Source organism: Leopardus geoffroyi, chromosome B3 (genome assembly GCF_018350155.1).
Source record: "Leopardus geoffroyi isolate Oge1 chromosome B3, O.geoffroyi_Oge1_pat1.0, whole genome shotgun sequence".
NCBI lineage: Eukaryota > Metazoa > Chordata > Mammalia > Carnivora > Felidae > Leopardus > Leopardus geoffroyi.
In genome coordinates, this window is record NC_059337.1 from 58,416,131 (window position 1) to 58,437,293 (window position 21,163).

General features: G+C 40.7%; 1 protein-coding gene and 1 pseudogene across 1 annotated transcript in view; both read right to left on the bottom strand.

Moving 5' to 3' along the window:
- BLOC1S6 (biogenesis of lysosomal organelles complex 1 subunit 6) overlaps positions 1-21,163 on the bottom strand; it is a 125,152-nt gene that overhangs the window by 50,594 nt on the left and 53,395 nt on the right. The window lies entirely within an intron of this gene.
- LOC123583075 lies at positions 11,877-12,567 on the bottom strand (annotated as a pseudogene).

The following is a 21,163-nucleotide window of genomic DNA, read 5'->3' on the forward strand; positions in this document are numbered from 1 at the left end:
CCCACCACCAATGCACAAGGGGTCCAATTTCTCCACATCCTCGCCAACACTTGTTTTGTGTTTTTTAATAATAGCCATCCTAATGGATTAAAGTGCTATTTAATTGTGTTTTTTTATTTGAATTTCCCTCATGATGACGTTGAGCATCTTTTCATTTGTTTATTGTTTATAGATCTTCTTCAGAGAAATGTTTACTCAAGTCCTTTCTCCAATTTTTAATCAGTATGTTTTTGTTGTTGTTTTTCTTGGGTTGTAGGAGTTCTTTATATATTCTGGATACCAATCCCTTTTCAGATATAATTTGTAAATATTTTCTCCTATTCCATGGGTTGCTTTTTCATTGTTGAGAGTGTGCTTTGATGCACAAAAGTTTTAAATTTGGAGGAAGTACAACTTACCTATTTTTTCTTTAATTGCCTGTGTATTTGGTGTCATATCCAAGAAATCGTTGCCAAATCCAGTATCATGAAGTTTCTCCCCCTATGTTTTTATCCGAGTTTTATAGTTTTAGCTCTTATATTTAGGTCTTTGATCCATATTGACTTGATTTCTGTATATGATGTAAAATAAAGGTCCAATCTTATTTTTTTTCATTTGGATATCCAGTTTTTCCAATACCACTTGTTAAAAAGACTGCCCTTTCCCCATTGAATGATCTTGACGCCCTTGAAAATCATTTGACCATTTATGTGAGGGCTCATTTATGGGCTCTCTGTTTTAGTCCATTAGTCCATATGTCTGTGTTTATGCCAGAATAGTAGTTTAGATTACTATAGCTTTGTAGTAAGTTTTGAAAGTGGGAATTGTGTGGCCTCCAACTTTGCTCTTCTTTTCCAAGATTGTTTTTGCCTAATCAGTGTCCTTGAGGTTCCATATGAATTTTAGGATGGATTTTTCTGTATCTGCAAAAAATGTTGAAATTTTGATAGGGCTCACATTGAAACTATACATTACTTTGGGTCGTACTAACATATAAAATAAGGAAAATTTTGATGATAAAAAAGTTCTATGTCTTGATTGTGATGATATATGAGTGCATTATTTTTCAAAATTCACATGGGGCGCCTGGGTGGCGCAGTCGGTTAAGCGTCCGACTTCAGCCAGGTCACGATCTCGTGGTCCGTGAGTTCGAGCCCCGCGTCAGGCTTTGGGCTGATGGCTCAGAGCCTGGAGCCTGTTTCTGATTCTGTGTCTCCCTCTCTCTCTGCCCCTCCCCCGTTCATGCTCTGTCTCTCTCTGTCCCAAAAATAAATAAACGTTGAAAAAAAAAATTTTTTTTTTAAATAAAATTAAAAAAAAAAAAAAATTCACAGAGCTGGGGCACCTGGGTGGCTCAGTCAGTTGAACATCCAACTTTGGCTCAGATCACGATCTCATGGGTCATGAGTTCAAGCCCCACACTGGGCTCTCTGCTGTCAGCGCAGATCCTGTTTCCCTCTCTCTGCCCCTCCTCTGCTGTGCTCTCTCTCAAAAATATTCATTAAAAAGAAATTCACAGAACTGTATGCTTAAAATGAGTATACCATATTACACATCAATTATACCTGAATAAATTGATCAAAAACTTTTATTTATTTATTTTAAATGTTTATTTTGAAAGAGAGAGTGAGCAGGGGAGAGGTGGCGGGGGTGTGGAGGGAGAGAATCCCAAGCAGGCTCTACCCTGTCAGTGCAGTACTGGCTGGGTGGGGGGGGGGGGGGGGGGGGGAGGGGGGGGCGGCGGGTTCCATCCCAGGAACTGTGAGATCATGACCTGACCTGTACCCAAGTGACAAATGCCTAACGAACTGAGGCACCCAGGCGCCCCTTGATTAAAAACTTTTCAGATACTGTAGACTAAGTGCTGGAGAAACCTGTGCCAATGGACACAGAAAAGAAAAAAAGGCTCAAGATATTCTATTCTCTCTCTAGCCAAAGGATCTGGAAAGGAGTGGACCAAACACAGAAAGCTGAATTAGAAATGGTTGGCATACCAGGAGACTGAAGGGAAGACGTAGGACAATGAGAAGCAGTTACCGTACCTGTGGGCAATCTTGGACTTTTGAATAGGCAGGGGCTTTCATTCTATTCTTGCCCAACCTCACCTCACACATACTTAGCTATTTGCATTTTATTATTGTTTTATTCCTTTGGTTCTTGAAGATTTCTTCATAAAATGAAAATAGCCTTGGGAAGCATTCAGCTTCCATCAGTTAACATTTTAGTTACCAATTAAACCAGTGGGTAAAAGCAATGGGGTGTAGTGGTTAGTTTTATATGTCAATTTGGTTAGACTATAGCTCCCTAGTTACTCAATCAAACACTAATTTAAGTGTTACAGTGAAGGTATTTTGTGAATATGAATTAAATCCATAACCAGTTGATTTTATTTTAAAAAATTTAAGTTTATTTATTTTGAGAGAGAGAGCATACACACAAGCAGGGGAGGAGCAAATGGAAGGAGAGACAGAATCCCAAGCAGGCTCCACCCCATCAGCTCAGAACCTGATGTGGGTCTTGAACTCATGAACTATGAGATCATGACCTGAGCCGAGATCATGACCTGAGCCAAGATTATGACCTCAGCCAAGATCCAGAGTCGGGTGTTTAACTGACTGCACCACCCAGGCACTCTATAATCAGTAGATTTTAAATAAGAGAGATTATTGTAGATAATCTGGGTGGGCCTGACTCAATAAGTTAAAGGGTTTTAAAAGAAAAACTGAGGTTCCTCTGAAGAAGAAATTCCTCTGTACAGAACACTTCAGCTGGTGCCCAGGAGTCTCAGTCTGCTCTTCTTAATGGCCTACCCTACCAGTGTGCCTTGCCAGACCACCACAGTCCTATAAACTAATCCCATGCATTAATGTCTTATTAGTTAGGGGTAGGGGGATAGGCAGGGAGAGGCTTGCAGAAGGAATAAAGGTAGAGGAACAGCAAAGGGAGGGCTGACAGGGTAGTTGATTTGACAATTCTATCCCAGGCAGGGTGTATTTGGGGAAAGTAAAAGGCAAAAAAAAAAAAAAAAAAAAAAAAAAAACCCAAAAACAAACAAACAAAAAAACCCAGGAGCCAGAGGACACTGAGAGTTCAAAGTAAAGGAAGCAAGAAAGGTGGGGACACTGCACCAAAAACTCACTCTTCTTCAGCAGCTTTAATTATTGCCAGCAGTGGGGGTAGAGACAGAGTATTGACTTCCTGAATACTTTTTTATCAACCTTGAATCTGCAGGCTGTATGAAAGTTATTCCTTGGAACACCACAAGTTCACATTTGCTACTTTGTGCATTCCTATTCCTTTGTGTAACCAGAGAGGTAAATGTATACCTTTGCAATTAATGCTTCCAATTCATCTGCAAAGTCAAATGCACCTGAAAAAAAAGGAAGGAAGGAAGGAAGGAAGGAAGGAAGGAAGGAAGGAAGGAAGAAAAAAAGAGAGAAAGAAAAAAAGAAAGAAAGAAAAAGAGAAAAGAAAAAAAGAAAAAAGAAAGATCAGAGGGAATTGAGTTTCTTCTATATCTAGAGTGTTTCCCCAAATACCATGGATAATTCTGGCAAATTTCCCAGAAACTAGTAGGTATTCTAAACTAAGTGCATATTTGAATAATTCAATAGGAAGAATATAATTCAGATAGGATGTTTGGATAAATACATACTTTAATAAGCAAGTTAGTAAAAAGATGGCAGTGTATATGAGTTTTGAAAGAATAAAATAACCCTTGACTATAGTACAATCTTCAGGGGACTTTAAGAAGGCAACTACATGCAAATGACAAAAATCAAGAATAAGCGAAAAGTCAGAGATCCAAAACTGGACAGACTTAAAATTATACCAAATATTAAAGGAATTAGCAATTGGATGAGAATTGTAAAAATTCACCTGGTAGGCTAGAATTTTTCACATAGTAATTACATGAAAAAGAAGTAAGTTAAAATAAATTAGAAAATCTTTGCTATAAAAAAATTTTGGCTTACTATTGAAACACGATAACATGGATGAATTTCAAAAACATTGTGTTTAATGAAAGGAGCCTGTACTAAACAATGTATACCGTGTTTACATAAAGTTCTAGAACAGGAAAGACTGATTTATGACATAAACGAATCAAAACAATGGCTAGTTATGGGGGATAAGGAAAGAGATTGACTGGAATGAACAAGATGAAACTTTCCAGCGCAATTATTAGTCATCAGGAAAATACATACAAAGTGCAAGTTAGAACTACAATGAATTACTCCAACGAAAACTATGCACCAACATAGGCATCTAAATCAATGGAACAGAGCTGAGAGTCCAGAAATAAGCCCACACATTAGCGGTCAATTGTTTTTCCACAAAATAGCCAAGACAATTCAATGAAGAGAATAGCCTTTTCAACAAATGATGCTGGGACATCTGGATATCCACAGGTAAAAGATGCAGTTTGGGCCCTTCCTTCACACCATACACACCATACACCATAACTCAGAGTGGATTATAGATTTTTTTAAAATGTTTATTTTGGGGGTGGGGAGGACATGAGTGGGGGAAGGGATGGAGAGAGATGGAGAGAGAGAGAGAGAACTCGTATGGAGCCCCAGTGCAGGGCTCAAACCAACAAACCATGAGATCATGATCTGAGCTGAAATAAAAACTCAGATGTTTAACCGAGCCACCCAGGCATCTCGGATTATAAATTTATATGTAAAAGATAAAGCTACAGAACTCCTAACAGAAAAAATAGATGTAAATACTTGTAACTTTGGATTAGGCAATGGTTTCTTAGCTCTGACACCAAAAACACAAACAAAAAAAGAAAAATAGGTAAATCAGAATTCAACAAAATTAAATGAAAAGAAACCCTGACAATACCCCATGTTGGTGAGGATTAGCAGTAACCTCTTATACTTTCCTAATGGAGGTAGAAAATGGTATAAACTCTTTGGAAAGCTGGAGGTTTCTTACCAAGTTATACATGTAGCACTCCCATAACCTAGAAATTCTGTTAGGCATTTACCTAAAAGAAATGATGGATATCTATGAATATTATAAAATTCTTTTTGTGGAGAATGTTATTGACTCAGTAGCCCCAATTCAAGGAAAGCCCTCAGGAAGATGACAGCAAGGGATGTTCTGGTGCTGCTTATTTGGGGGAAGAATTAAAGCTAAGCGTCCCTCTTTGGAAATGTTTGTCCTTAACTACTCAGCTTAACTAACTCAAGATTGGTTAGTAAGCTTAAAAAAAAAAAAAAGAAAGAAAGAAAGATATTTATTGAGCACTTAGTATATGACAGGCACTGTGTTATGTGGTTAATCTCATTTAGGTGCCACCAAAATCCTAGCAGTGAATACAACAGTAATATTTCCTTCGTTTTACAAAGGGAGTAACTAAAGAGAGTTTGCCCATGGTCACCCAGGTAAATTCATGATTATACATACCATGGCTAAAAGAAATGAATCTGTCTCTTTCATCTTTGGGTTACCAAAGTCCAGCACAAATTGATTATGTAAATGAATGACTGAATGAATGAATGAACGAACTAGTGAATGGTAGAAGCACTTGACTGTCTGACTTCAGAGAATACACACTAGTATCTCTATTCTACAGTAACTCTAACAGCCCTATTTTTAAGACACAATTTTTAATTTAAGGCTTTTTTTGTTTTGTTTTGCGTATAGATACTATAGAGATATAGCTTTGACAAGCCGGTGAAATTTTTCTTTCAAAATTCTAAATGCTAGCAGGACCCCTGAAATTAACTTACTGAAAGTAAACAAAATGTAGTAATTACTTGAAGGAGTCAGTAGTAATTACTGTCACACTCTGTCAGCTGGGTTAATGTACATGCTGATAACAGAGGCATTTAAAATACCCTTATTAGTTAAGGTAAATAATGCCAGCTGCTCTAACAGATGCACCCTAGAATCTCCAAGCATTAACCAAAGTGTATTTCTCCTTCCCCATACAGTCCTGTGGAGGTCAGCAGGTTGTGGGAGCTCTGCTCCTTCCACTGAATGGCTGTGCCTTCCTCTATTACTAGTATTTTTTATGGGGCAGGCTGGAAGGGCACATATCAGTTTGTTTACATTTTATTGGCCAGATCTCAGGGAGAAGGCCTCACCTAACTGCAAGCTGTTTGCCCCAGCCAAGAAAAGAGGACAAAGATAATGACATGGATACTAACAAGAAATGAGCAGTCTGTGTGGAAACACCCCAACCGCAGGGGTAGGGACCTCTCAAAATCCAACAAAAAAGGCATGTTAAGCCTACTATGACATCTGGAATATGCTGTTGCTGTTTAAAACAGACCAGTAGCTATTGACTTTAATGAAAATATCAGATAAAATTAAACTATAAAGGAGAAGAAAATAATAAGCATAAAGATATCACAACTAGGTAAAAATATATGTATATTTACTGTTAGTCAAAAGGATCAGAATGTTTTTATATCTAAAGTTCTGTCCAAAGGAAAAAAGAGAAGTAAAGGAAGATGAATTACTCCATAATGGTGCTTAATCTGCCCAAAAGCTGGGCTAAAATGGGGATAACAGGGGTCAGTTGTTCCTGTTCTGGCTAGCGAGTGCTACAAACTACTGCAAAATAAATGTATGGGTCATGAATTTAAGCACGACTCACCTGGAGAAATCTGTTCCACGAAGCATCATGGAGGACAACTTGATATTCATCTGGCAGATGGAGTGGTCTGGGGCATCCAAGATGGCTTCACACACATGTCTAGTATTTTGGCTAGAAATCCAGGCTAAGTGGAAACTGTTAACTAGAGTGGCTATGTTGACATCAGACAAAATAGAATTTAAATTAAAAATTGTCACAGGAGACAAAGAAGGACATTATACAGTGAGAAAAGGGTCAATATACCACAAAGATAAAACAATTTCAAGTATATATGCACTCAACATCAAAGCATCCAAATATATCAAGCAAACTGACAAAACTCAAGGGAGAAATAGACAGGAATACAATCACAGTAGGAGACTTTAATCCCCATTTTCAATAATGAACAGAACATCCAGATAGAAGATCACTATAAGTGAAAAACACTATAGACCAAATGGACCTAACAGATACCTACTGAACATTCCAGCCAACAGCAGAAAAAAAACATAATCTTCTCAAGGGCACATGGGTCTCTCTCCAGGTGAGATCACATGTCAGGTCACAAAACAAGTCTTAACAAATTAAGAAGACTGAAACCATACCAAGTATCTTTTCTAATCACAATAGAATAAAACTGGAAATCAACAGCAAAAGGAAAATTGGGAAATTCACAAATATGTGGAAGTTAAACAACTCTCAAGCAACCACTGGTTCAAAGAATAAGTCAAAAAGGAAATTAGAAAATACCTCAAGACAAAGAAAAATAAAAACCCAACCTACCAAAACTTAAGGGATGCAGCAAAAGCAGTGCTGAGAGGGAAGTTGATAGCAATAAATGCCTAGATTAAAAAGAAGAAAAATCTCAAGTAAGTAATTTGTACCACAAAGAGCTGGAAAAAGAAAAAGATTAAGCCCAAATTTAGCAAAAAGTCTGGAAACAGCAAAAATTAGAGCAGAAATAAATTTTAAAAAAGAAATGGGAAAAAATCAACAAAATTAACAGTAAATATTTTGAAATGAAAAACGAAATTGACAAGCCCTTTGACTAAGTAATGTAACAAAGAAAGACTCAAATAAAATCAGAAATGAGAGGCAAAATAACAACTGAAAGCACAGAAATAGAAAAGATTATGAGACTATTATGAAAAATTATATGCCAATGAATTGGATAGCTTAGAAGTAATGAATAAATTCCTAGAAACATCTAATCTTCCAAAACAAAATCAGAAAGAAATAGAAAATTTGAACAGACTAATTACTAGCAATGAGATTGAATCAGTAATCAAAACTCCCAGCAGGGATGCCTGGGTAGCTCAGTCGGTTAAGCATCTGACTCTCCATTTTGGCTTTTTTTAAAAAAATGTTCATTTATTTATTTACTTAGAGAGAGAAAGAGAGCAGGAGCAGTGGCGGGGGGGGGGGGGGGAGGGGGAGGTGCAGAGAGAGAAAGAGAGGGAGAGAGAATCCCAAGCAGGCTCCATGCTGTCAGTGCAGAGCCTGATATGGGGCTTGAACTCACCAACCGCCAGATCATGACCTGAGCCAGAATCAAGAGTCAGACACTTAATTGACTGAGCCACCCAGGCACCCCAAAAAAAATTCTCAAAAGAAAAACTCCCAACAAAGAAGACAAAAAAAACCTCCCAACAAACAAAACTCCAGGACCAGATGGCTTCACAGGTGAATTCTATCAAACATTTAAAGAAGAGTCAATACCTACTCTCTCAAACTATTGCAAAAAACAAAAGACAAAGAAAAGCTTCCAAATTCATTCTATGTGACCAGCATTACCCTGATACCAAAAGACATTACAAAAAAAGAAAGCTACAGGCCAATATCTCTCGTGAACATAGATGCAAAAATCCTCAACAAAATATTAGCAAACTGAATCCAACAGTACTTCTTTCTTTAAGTTTATTTCTTAATTTTGAGACAGAGAGTGTGAGCACACAAAGGGGGGGAGGGGAGAGGAAGGAGGTGGGGCAGAGAGAGAGAGAGTGAGAATCCCAAGCAGGCTCTGTGCTATCAGCGCAGAGCCCTATCTTAACCAACTGAGCCACCCAGTTGCCCCTGAATCCAACAGTACTTAAAATAAAATCATTCACCATCATCAAGTGGGATTTATTCCAGGGATGTAAGGGTGGTTCAATACTTGCAAATCAATCATTGTGATACATTGCATTAACAAGAGGAAGGATAAAAACCATATAATTATCTCAATAGATGCAGAAAAACCATTTGTTAAAAAAAGCAAAGTACAACGTCCACCCATGATAAAAACTCTCAACAAAGTAGGGCTAGAGGGAGCATACATCAACATACTAAAGACCATATATGAAAACCTCAAAGCTAACATCATACTCAATGGTGGAAAATCGAGAGTTTTTCCTCCAAGGCAAGGATGTCCACTCTCACCACTTTGATTCAACCTAGTACTGGAAGTTCTAGCCATAGCAATCAGCTATAATTAAGCCAGGCATTCCTCTTCATGCTGCTCACTTTCACCCAGGACAGTATGTGAATGCCACAGTAAAAACTATTGGTGAAGGCTTCAAGGTGCCATGAAAAGATGGGGATTTGAAGACCAGCCTTCTACTTATCATTAAATGAAAATCCACAGGAGACTTGGAGCTCTTTCAAACAAGAATGCTTCCATTCTGGCCTGGAACTAAAACAGGCTGGACAAATGGGAAGCATAGATGAACAGCATATGGACCCTAAGTGTGGACACAACACACAATATAATCTATGTAAATGACTCTCTACCAGGACATAACAGCAGCTCAGTGACTATCAGAGATTCTAAACTGTCTTCATCTAAGTATTTCTGTAAAAATCTACCATTTCCGGGGTGCCTGGGTGGCTCAGTCGGTTATGTGCCCGACTTCAGCTCAGGTCATAATCTCACAGTTTGAGTTTGAGCCCCGCGTCGGGCTCTGTGCTGACAGCTCAGAGCCTGGAGCCTGCTTTGGATTCTGTGTCTCCCTCTCTCTCTGCCCCTCCTCCACTCGTACTCTGTGTGGGTGTCTCTCTCTCAAAAATAAATAAACATTAAAAAGATTAAAAAATAAAAAGCTACCATTCCCTATATATTTTCCTGATGGAGATAAAGAGGATCAACCAGAAGATTTGTATGATGAAAACATGCACCGACTCATATTCTCCTTTCTTAGCCACAATATCACACTTGTTATTTCCATCAAGAGCATTGATATATCAGCTGTCCTCCAACTGAGTTTTGTTAGAAAAATTACCACTCAGATTAAATACATTGGATATGACAAATTTTGCAGTTTGCTGGCAGTTTGCTGACAGTTTGCATTTTAGCAAAACCTCTGTAATTTGTGGATTTCGTTAGTTTTTACTATACATTTCCGAAGTTATCTTAAGTGTTTATAAATTTAACTTCTTTTATTAAAAGCAAAGATGATGAAGCACCTGGGTGGCTCAGTCAGTTGAGCATCTGACTCTTTTGATTTTGGTTTGAGTCATGATCCCAGGGTCGTGAGATCAAGCCCTATGTCAGGCTCAATCCCTATGGAGGGATTCTCTCTCTCCTCTTTCTGCCACTCCTCCATCCACACTCTCTCTTTCTCTCTCAAAATAAATAAATAAATGAACATTTAAAAAAATGAGTAAGTTCTAGAGAACTACCATACAACACTGTACCTATAGTCAACAATAATATATCAACGCTTAAAAAGTTGTTAGGAGGGTAGGGGCAACTAGGTGGCTCAGCTGGTTAAACATCTGACTTTGGCTCAGGCCATGATCTCACTGTTCATGAGTCCAAGCCCTGTGTCAGGCTCTGTACTGAGAACTCAGAGCCTGGAGCCTGCTTCAGATTCTGTGTCTCCCTCTCTCTCTGCCCGTCCCCTGCTCACACTCTGTGTGTTTGTGTGTGTGTGTGTGCGCGCGCGCATCTCTCTCTCTCTCTCTCTCTCAAAAATAAACATTAAAAAAAAATCACAAAATATTTGTTAGGAGGGTAAACCTTATGTTAACTGTTCTTTCCACGATAAAGTAAAATACAAAAAAAATTGAATCACCAAAAGGATTCTTTGTGTGTGTGTGTGTGTGTGTGTGCGAAACTATTGTATTTACGGGGCGCCTGGGTGGCGCAGTCGGTTAAGCGTCCGACTTCAGCCAGGTCACGATCTCGCGGTCCAGGAGTTCGAGCCCCGCGTCAGGCTCTCGGCTGATGGTTCAGAGCCTGGAGCCTGTTTCCGATTCTGTGTCTCCCTCTCTCTCTGCCCCTCCCCCATTCATGCTCTGTCTCTCTCTGTCCCAAAAATAAATAAACGTTGGGAAAAAAAAAATTAAAAAAAAAAAAAAACTATTGTATTTACAAAAATGGCACAAAAGTGAATTCAACAGTCGATGCACATGAGTATTTTATTCATCTCTTTAACAAAAGATATTCTAACACTATAGAACTGAATAAGAACAGCAGCTGTTAAGCACCAGAGTCATATAAGTTACACCAGATCAGGCAAATATTGCCCAAGTAAAATTCTATTGTTAGAGCTGAAACAGGTTTAAGGACATTCAAGTTCAAGCACAGAGATACAAATCTTTCAGAGCCCCATCTATTTTTGTTTGAAGAATGTGACCTTTCTTCCAACTTGTGGTCTTAAACTTCTGTTTTACAAAATCCAAAAGGAGGGGCGCCTGGGTGGCTCAGTCAGTTAAGTGTCTGACTTCGGCTCAGGTAATGATCTCACAGTTTGTGAGTTCAAGCCCTGCCAGGGGCTCTGTGCTGCCAGCTCAGAGCCTGGAACCTGCTTCAGACTCTGTGTCTCCCTCTTTCTCTGCCCCTCCCCTACTCATGCTCTGTCTCTCAATAATAAATAAACATTAAAAAAAGTTTTAAAAAAATCCAAAAGGAAAATGCAAAAGAAATTAATACAATAGAGGTTATTTTATTTTATTTTTTTTAATGTTTATTTTTTGAGAGAGACAGAGAGAAAAAAAATGGGTGGGGAGGGGCAGAGAGAGAGAGGGAGATACAGAATCCCGAGCAGGCTCCAGGCTCTGAGCTGTCAGCACAGACCCCGACATGGGGCTTGAACTCAGGAGCTGTGAGATCATGACCTGAGCTGAAGTTGGAGGCTTAACCTACTGAGCCACCTAGACACCCCGTGGTTATTTTAAATAAGAGTAACATACAGAGCTGAATTAAGATGAATTAAAGAAAGCCAAAACATTACAATCATAAAACTTGCTTGTTACTTGTTGGAACCAGTCCTACACTAGGAGTTAGGTAATATACACAATTATTTTCAAGCAGATTACTTTATGTTGCTCAAACACGTTCTCTTTATCAGCGCACTGTTAAACTAATCAAAAACTCTCCACGCGTATATTTCCTTACAATAGCAGCACACACTACTGCTACCTGCAAAGCTCTTTCTCAAATGACTTAGTGAATGAAAGGACATGAAAAGCAGAGGAATAACAAGGAGAAATAATGAGAATTAGAAGATTCATGCAGTTCAGCTCTTTTAATCAGCCAGCCAGCTTGCTGGCAGCAAGGGATGGTTTCTGTGGAGGAAGTTTCTGTGGAGTAGGAATGCGGTCACCAGTGACTTATCTTAGTCAGAGCTGCAGTAGGAAGCTGCTTGCTCTTCAGTTGTGTTTTAGCCAGGTTGTAATCCCTGGCATCAAAGTATTTTTGCCCTTTCTGCAATCGTTTCCTTAAGAAATCTAAACCTCCAGACTTTTGTCCCAGATGACGATACCTTGGTTTTAATTTTGCTTCCTCGGCTTTCTCTGGACTCGTCACTTTATCTTCCATTGCCTTCTACTCCTCCGTGGAGGCTGCCTTGGGGACCTCCATGGACATACTGCTTCCTCTCCCCCTGCTTCTCTTCATCAGAAGGATTCTATCAAGTATCAGGGTTAAAGACTCCAAGTCCAGGACTCCACAGTGTGGGATACATACCTTGTTACAGTCATGAGATACTGGATTTGGAGATTTAAACCCCACACACCCTTGGTCAAAACCAAGCAAAGGAAGGAAATGTAACAATACAAAAAAAAAAAAAAAAACAAAAAAACAATGAATCAGACTTGGTCAGCTCTGTGGTGACATTAAGGCCTGAGAGTGGAATAATGCAATTCACAAACTTCTCTTTTGTAACAATATTTAGGAACAGTGAATTTCTTCACTATAAATCAAGTGTAAGATCCTGATACTTATATGTAACACAGTGCAATCACATTTGGCTGTTCTGTGGCAAAGAGGAAAAGAGGGAACACTCAGAATCGCTGTAGCTTTGAACCTGCAAAATGTTCTGCACACTTTCATATTCAGTACATGCCCCTCAAAAAAAATCAAGCAGTATATAGAAGTGAATGCAGTTAATCATCAGAATCCTCCTCTCCTCCTCACCCCTCATCCCTACACTTTGGTATCACTTTGATATGCATCCTTCCTGTTTGTATGCACATATACCTACACGCAGTATATACATGATTAGGTATTATCCTAACCACATCATTCTTGATTTGCCTTTCCAACTTAAAATTTCTGTTGGCTACATAGTATTACATATGACAACTTCAGCCATCACTCATTGAGGGGATACGTTTCATTGTATTTCACTTCTTTTTTCTATTTTTAAACTATTATTTTTAATCTATACAAGTAAAACTTGCCCATATTTTTAAAAATTCAGACCGTATCGATGTGTGTAAAATGAGAAACAAAAACACCTCCTACCTCCCATCCCCATCAACCACATCACTGCCACACCCATTACTCAGAGGTTTTTTTATCAATACTTTCTGGGGTTTTTTTGGGGGTTTTTTTAATTTTTTTAACATTTATTTATTTTTGAGAGAAAGAGACACAGTGTGAGCAGGAGAGGGGCAGAGAGAAAGGGAGACACACAATCCAAAACAGGCTCCAGGCTCTGAGCTGTCAGCACAGAGCCCGAAGTGGGGCTCAAACTCTCGAGCAGTGAGATCATGACCTGAGCTGAAGTCAGATGCTTAACCCACTGAGCCACCCAGGGGCCCCAATAGTTTCTGCTTTAAATTCTACTACTGTTTACCACTGAAACTATATGTAATATATTTACACCCTTTTTTCTTGATTTATCAACTATAGATATTAGTTATTAACTCCTCATAATGAAAAATCAGGACCGTTTTATTTAAATTTGTAAATTCAGGGGTGCTTGGGTGGCTCAGTCAGTTAAGCATCCGACTTTTGATTTTGGCTCAGGCCATGATCTCATGGTTGGTCCTGGGATCAAGCCCTGAGTCAGGCTCCACGCTGATTGTCGAGCCTGTTTGGGATTCTCTCTCTCTGCCCCTCCCCTGCTCTTTCTCTCTCAAAATAAATAAATAAACCTTTTTTAAAAATTAGTAAATTCAACACATGGATGAAAATGAAATACGGCATTTAGCTGTTGAATAATTCCAACCTGCTGCTAATAACGAATCGTCTTTTGCGGTAACACAACCTGGTTGCTACAAACACTAGTTTAAACGTTTTTATTTATTTATTTATTTATTTTTGAGACAGAGAGAGACAGAGCATGAACGGGGGAGGGGCAGAGAGAGAGGGAGACACAGAATCGGAAACAGGCTCCAGGCTCTGGGCCATCAGCCCAGAGCCCGACGCGGGGCTCGAACTCACGGACCGCGAGATCGTGACCTGGCTGAAGTCGGACGCTTAACCGACTGTGCCACCCAGGCGCCCCTACAAACACTAGTTTAATTTGAGAAATACAGTAGTTTAGTAATCACTTGGATTTAGACACCGATAAACTCCTTCAGGGGACGGGAACGCCTCAGTTCACACCATGGTCCTGCTGCAGATTAACTCTGTGACTGTAAACACATTGCTTAACCTCAGAGTGCCCTAGTTCCCTATCTCTTCAAGTAGGAATGATAACTATATCTCACAGATCTGAATAAGAATCAAATTGGGGCGCCTGGGTGGCGCAGTCGGTGAAGCGTCCGACTTCAGCCAGGTCACGATCTCGTGGTCTGTGAGTTCGAGCCCCGCGTCGGGCTCTGGGCTGATGGCTCAGAGCCTGGAGCCTGTTTCTGATTCTGTGTCTCCCTCTCTCTCTGCCCCTCCCCCGTTCATGCTCTGTCTCTCTCTGTCCCAAAAATAAATAAATGTCGAAAAAAAAAAATTAAAAAAAAAAAAAAAAAGAATCAAATTAAATAAATTGTGCCTTTGAAAATGAGGCATCCTTAGTGCCTTTCCCTTTAGCCATCTGTGCCATTCCTGGAGCTGGTGCCCAGCAAACAAGGCAGAGCCCGGCAGATAGGTCAGGCTGCGAGGTCAGGAATCCTCCCTGTGCCCATGCCTTGCTGCTCCTCAGGTTTCAAGCCCCTAAGAGATCTGATGGGAGGGGGGTGCCAGCAGGAGTGGAAACTGAACCAGCATTTGAGTTAGCAGGGTCTCTCATGTACCCCAAGAACGGGCAGTCCTAAAGCAAAACTAGAAGCTGCAAGCGGGAGAGATAGATGCCTGTTGCCAGGGGTGGTAGCAATAGAGGCACCAATCCCCTCAGCCTGGAGCAGGATTTAAATATCTGACAGGGGACAGGGAGTGCAATGGGAGCAGCCCGTGGATGTAGGAATCAGATTACTAAGTTTCTGAGATAGTCCCAGGAATTAGGTCCCGGGACATGAGAGCAGAAGGGGAGAGAGGAGCGCCTGGTTGCAGACAGGAATATGTCATTGTCCTGGGTGACCCAACAGTCTTACATCGACTTAGCTCTCCACCTTGGATTCCTCGTTAACTTAACTTGCACGAGGTAACCTGACGATTTTGTACTTCTTTCTGTAAATTATTGTCATTTCCTTTATTGTTTTAATTTTCATGTTAAGAAAAATTTCAAACACACAGAAGTAGGGAAATAATATAATTAGGATATAACATATATAAGGTACAAATAGTATAAAATACCCGTTAACCAAATTCAATCATTATTATCAAGATTTTCCCACACCTGCTTCACTTAAAAATTTTTTAAAATGTTTATTTATTTTTGAGAGAGAGACAGAGAGTGAGTATGAGCAGGGGAGGGGCAGAGAGAGAGGGAGACACAGAATCTGAAGCAGGCTGCAGGCTCTGAGCTGTCAGTACAGAGCCTGATGCAGGGCTCGAACCCACAAACTGTGAGACCATGACCTGAATGGAAGTCAGACACTTAACTGACTGAGCCATCCAGGTGCCCCAAAACTAAAGTATTTTAAAGCAGATAGATAGACCCAAGTCACTTCATCCCTACTCATTTCAGTATGGATCTTTAAAACATATGTACATGGGGCGCCTGGGTGGCTCAGTCCGTTAAGCGTCCGACTTCAGCCCAGGTCACGATCTCGCGGTCCGTGAGTTTGAGCCCCACGTTGGGCTCTGGGCTGCTGGCTCAGAGCCTGGAGCCTGCTTCCGATTCTGTGTCTCCCTCTCTCTCTGCCCCTCCCCCGTTCATGCTCTGTCTCTGTCTCAAAAATAAATAAAACGTTAAAAAAAAATTAAAAAAATAAATAAATAAAACATATGTACACTTTCCTACATACATACCCTCAATATTCTGCTTTGTATTTATTACTCTCTGTGAGCTAGTTAATAGGAGATGAATATATTCTCAGGGTGTCAACAAAATCAAGTTTCTGACTCTGATGCACAGCGAACGCACTGAGGTGGATGTGCCTGTGAGGACTCTTCTGGTCACCAGGATCCCTTTGTGTGAGCATGGTCTGAATTACAACAATCCAGGCACTCTCACTTCTCATGTGCATACACACACACACACTGTGCATACACAGACACACACACACACACACACACACACAACTAAAGCAGAAATGAAGTAAGCACCTTCTACACAGTGAAACAGGCTGTCACTGCAGCAATTCTGGTAGGCCATCAAGATAAATGGGGATGCTACCCAGACAGAGAACACCAATGCAAAGGTATCATCTATGCTGGCTTGGGAAAGAGAAAACAAGAACGTCAGAGAGCTAGGAAAGTACTGGCTGTTGGAAAGGGAACCGAAAATCATAAGCCACACTAACAGAGGCAGTATGTCATGCCAGAGAGAAATTCTGCTGGTTTCACCTTATCACTTCTATCCTGGTGTGTGAGAATCTCATTAATCTTCCCTTGCCTTCCTTGCCATACCCACTGGCCTCCTCCTGACCCATGGGTCCCCAAGGCAGTGATTTCATAGGCAGTTCTTCTCTTTCCCATCCTTTCTCTCCATCTTCCTACCTCCAAGCCCTCCTCTCCAAATGCCTCTTCTTTAACTACCCAGTGCCTTAATTTTATTATTTATTTCTTTATTTCTTTAATTTTATTTGAGAGAGGGAGAGAGAAAAAAAGTGCGCACATGTGTGTAAGTGGGGGAGGGGCAGAGAGAGGGAAGAGAATTCCAAGCAGCCCCACACTGTCAGTGGAGAGCCTGACACAGGGCTCAACTTCACAGACTGTGAGATCATGACTTGAACCGAAATCAAGACTCAGAAGCTTGAACGACTGAGCCACTCAGGTGCACCCCTCACCCCAATGTCTTCATTTTAAACTAATTTTAAGCACTAAAGACACATTTCTTTGGCCTAAGACACATTCAACACATAGCACAGTGTCTGGTATACAATCTCTGCTATGATCTGAATGTGTGTGTCCCCCAAAAGTCACCAGTTGGAATCCTAATGCCGAAGTGATGATGTTAGAAGATGGAGACTTTGGGAGGTGATTAGGACACAGGGATGGAGCCCTCATGAATGGGATTCATGTTCTTACAAAGGAGGTCCCACAGACCTCCCTACCCTTCCTACTCTGTGAGGACACAGTGAAAAAGCAATGGCTATGAATCGGGAAGAGCGTCCTCACCAGAAGATGACCCTGCTAGTGCCTTCATCTTGGACTTTTTTTTGTTTGTTTATTTATTTATTTTGAGAGAGAGAGAGAGAGCAAGCAGGGGAGGGGCAGAGAGAGAGAATCCCAAGCAGGCTCTGCACTGTCAGCATAGAGCCTGACATGGGGCTTGAACCCACGAACCGTGAGGTCATGACCTGAGCTGAAACCAAGAGTCAGATGGTCAACTGACTGAGCCACCCAGGTGCCCCTTGATCTAGGACTTCTAAGCCTCCAGAACTGTGAGAAGTAGATTTCTGCTGTTTCTATGACACCCAGCCTGTGGTATTTTGTTATAGCAGCCCAAACGGAGTGAGATAGCCTGTTGAGAAATATTGGTTAGGGGCACCTGGGTGGCTCAGTAGGTTAAGTGTCTAGTTCAAGCCCCACATCTGACTCTGTGCCAATGGTGCGGAGCCTGCTTGAGATTCTGTCTCCCTCTCTCTCTGCCCCTCCTGCTTGCTCTCTCTCTCTCAAAAACAAACAAACAAACAAACAAACTTAAAAAAATAGACATATTGGTTGGATGGATGGATGATGAGTGGTTTTAAGCGAAAGGGTAATACTTTAAAACCCACATGAGTTCTGATGGAACTTTGCTATGACACTGAGGAGCCATTAGCCAAAATGGGCAACTAGTCATCATAGCTGGCTGTTCACTCGGGAGGTTACAAGAGTGAAAATGTGATACACGTGCCCTTCCCAGCCCCACCAGCTACCAAGCATAAGAAGGGAAGAAAATGTCAGGATGGAAAGATGATGGGCACTGGGCTGGGGGAAACCTGAATGCAAACCTTGAGTCCACCATCTTCTAATAACGTGGCTTTCAATAAATTATTTAAAAGACTTCATTTATCCTTGGGTGCCTGCATAGTTCAGTAGGTTAAGTATCCGGCTGTTGAATCTGGCTCAGGTCATGATCTCAGGGTCATGGGACAGAGCCCTGCATGGGGCTCTGTGCTGGGCATACAGTCTGCTTGAGAGTCTCTCTCTCTCTCTCTCTCTCTCTCTCTCTCTGTCTCTCTCTCTCTTGTGTCCCTGCCCCTCCCCCTACTCTGCTCTCATACACACACACACTCTCTCTCTCTCAAAAAAAATTTCATTTATCCCATGTATAAAATGGGGATAATAGTATCCACTATGCAAGGCTGTTATAAGGATTAAATTAAATGATGTATTTAATTAAAGTTCCTAGCACAGTGCTTAACACATTTTGGGCTCAAAATCTTGTAATTTTTATGACATGATAATTATTATCACTAAGAAATCTCTGGAGAGAACCTAGGAAGTTATGGTTTATTTGTGAAATAGGCATGGTAAACACTTAAAGTTAACTTTAGACAAAGATGGTCAAATGGTATCTGTAAAAAGAAAAATTAATTTACTTAATTTTTGAGGAAGTAAATAGTGAGTAGGTAAAAGGGAACTGCTTTATATTTTCTACCTTAACACCTTAAAAAACCTTTGACAGATTTCCAAAGGAGAAGCTGAAATAAAAGTCACATAAGATTGGAATGTTTTGTGAGGCCATAAGGAACTAAGCAAACATAAGCAAACATAAGGAAGCAAAAACAATGGGTGGAGCCTGTTGATTCCAGCCAGGGGAGGGAACTAGAGGGCCCAAGTGACAGGTCTTAGAAAGGCAGCAGATATATGAAGGGTGTACTCATCATATTTCTAATTCTGGGTTTCTCGAAGGAAACAGTGCAGTTCTCTTCAGGCAGGTGGAGTCCTATGCACTTGGGATATCTGAGCAAGTGGTAGTTAGACATCAGACAACCATAGAGTTGACAGCAATGAGAGGAAGTGGGGAAGGAGCCTGACATTAATCTAACAGTGACTGGAGCAAGCCATGTGCCAGTTACATCTTCTCATTTAAGTCACCACAACCCACTGATAGTAACTCTTATCTCCATTTGACAGAGAAGGAAACTGAAGCTCAAAGAGATCTTAAAATTCAAGGTCTCTCTGCTAATAAGGGGAGGGAGCTATTATAGACAACAATGCCCAGCCAATAAGCTGAGGTCTGCTGTGGATCTGGTTCCTCTGTTCAACAAATGCTTTATTGAGCACCTACTGCGTGCCAGGCACAGGGTCAGGTGCAGGAGATATGAGCAAAGATAGACAGCCCCCAGTCTCATGAAGCATAAAGCCTAACAAGGGAGTGAGAAGCAGCCACTAGTCAAATAATGCCACTAATGAAGATAAATTTACAAAGTGAGACATGAGCATATGTAACAAATGGACTTGTCTAGACTTGGGGTGGGATGGATGCCATGGGGGAGAGTGGCTCTAGACTTTATCTAGAATTGAGTAGGTAAAGGAGTGGTGAAAAAAACCATGCCATATAAGGCAACTGCAATTACAATGTATATCACTTATATGTATAAGTGATCAGGAGGAGGGAATGAGCAGTGAAATCTCGAACAACACTTCTAACTAGTGATGAGTCTAGATCATGGCCAGCAAACTACAGCCCACAAGCCAAATCCAGCCTACCCCTGTTTTTGTGCATCCCTTGAGCTAAGAATGGTTTCTCCATTTTTTTTTTTAATTTTTTTTTTCAACGTTTATTTATTTTTGGGACAGAGAGAGACACAGCATGAACGGGGGAGGGGCAGAGAGAGAGGGAGACACAGAATCGGAAACAGGCTCCAGGCTCTGAGCCATCAGCCCAGAGCCCGACGCGGGGCTCGAACTCACGGACCGCGAGATCGTGACCTGGCTGAAGTCGGACGCTTAACCGACTGCGCCACCCAGGCGCCCCTCTCCATTTTTAAATGGTTGAAAAAAATTGAAAGAAGACTAATATTTTGTGGCAGGTGAAAAGTATACGAAATTCACATTTCAGTGTCCAGTGTTTTATGGGAACATAGCCATACTCATTTGCTTATTATCACCTACGGCTGCTTTCACAAGGGCAGAAGTGAGCAAATTCGACCAGTACCAAGGTATTGCTGCAAACCGGAAATTATTTATTATCTGGCCCTTTATAGAAAAAGTTTGCCAATCCTTGGGCTAGTCAGAAGAGCCTATAAATCTGACTCTGTGGTCAGACAACTGACAAGAGAGCTTTAGTGGGAACAAGTGCAAAGTAATGCAACTTTGGGATAAAAATATCCCGACTATTTATAAAATGAAGACAGGGCTCTGAGCTGCGAGGTCACAACTCAGAACTAAGCACAACTGGGAGAACTAAAGGCAGTAACAGTAATACTAAGTGATAAAAATCAGCACGCCATGGATGGAGGTGGTTATCTGAAGACTTTACCAGATGGGGGCCTGGGGAATGATTTCAGAAAGACTAAACTAAAATTGAACCAAGAAGAAAGGTTCACTTTCGCTCGAAAGTTATATATAGATATCAACAGTCTGCATGGAATCGGGGGGGGGGGATTAGTAATAAAGAATTAGAATGTATGCTGTATATACAGGACTAATCGGGGGTGGGTTATCATCTAGACTTTGTCTTATCCAATTCTATAGCTCCAGTGCCTACTTTAGTGACTTGGCATATGATAAACACTGAAATAACATTTGTGGAAGGGAAGAAAGAAAAGAAAAGAAAAGAAAAGAAAAGAAAAGAAAAGAAAAGAAAAGAAAAGAAAAGAAAAGAAAAGAAGGAAAGAGGAAAGGGAAGGAAGGGGCACCTGAGTGGCTCAGTTGGTTAAGTGTCCAACTTTGGCTCAGGTCATGAT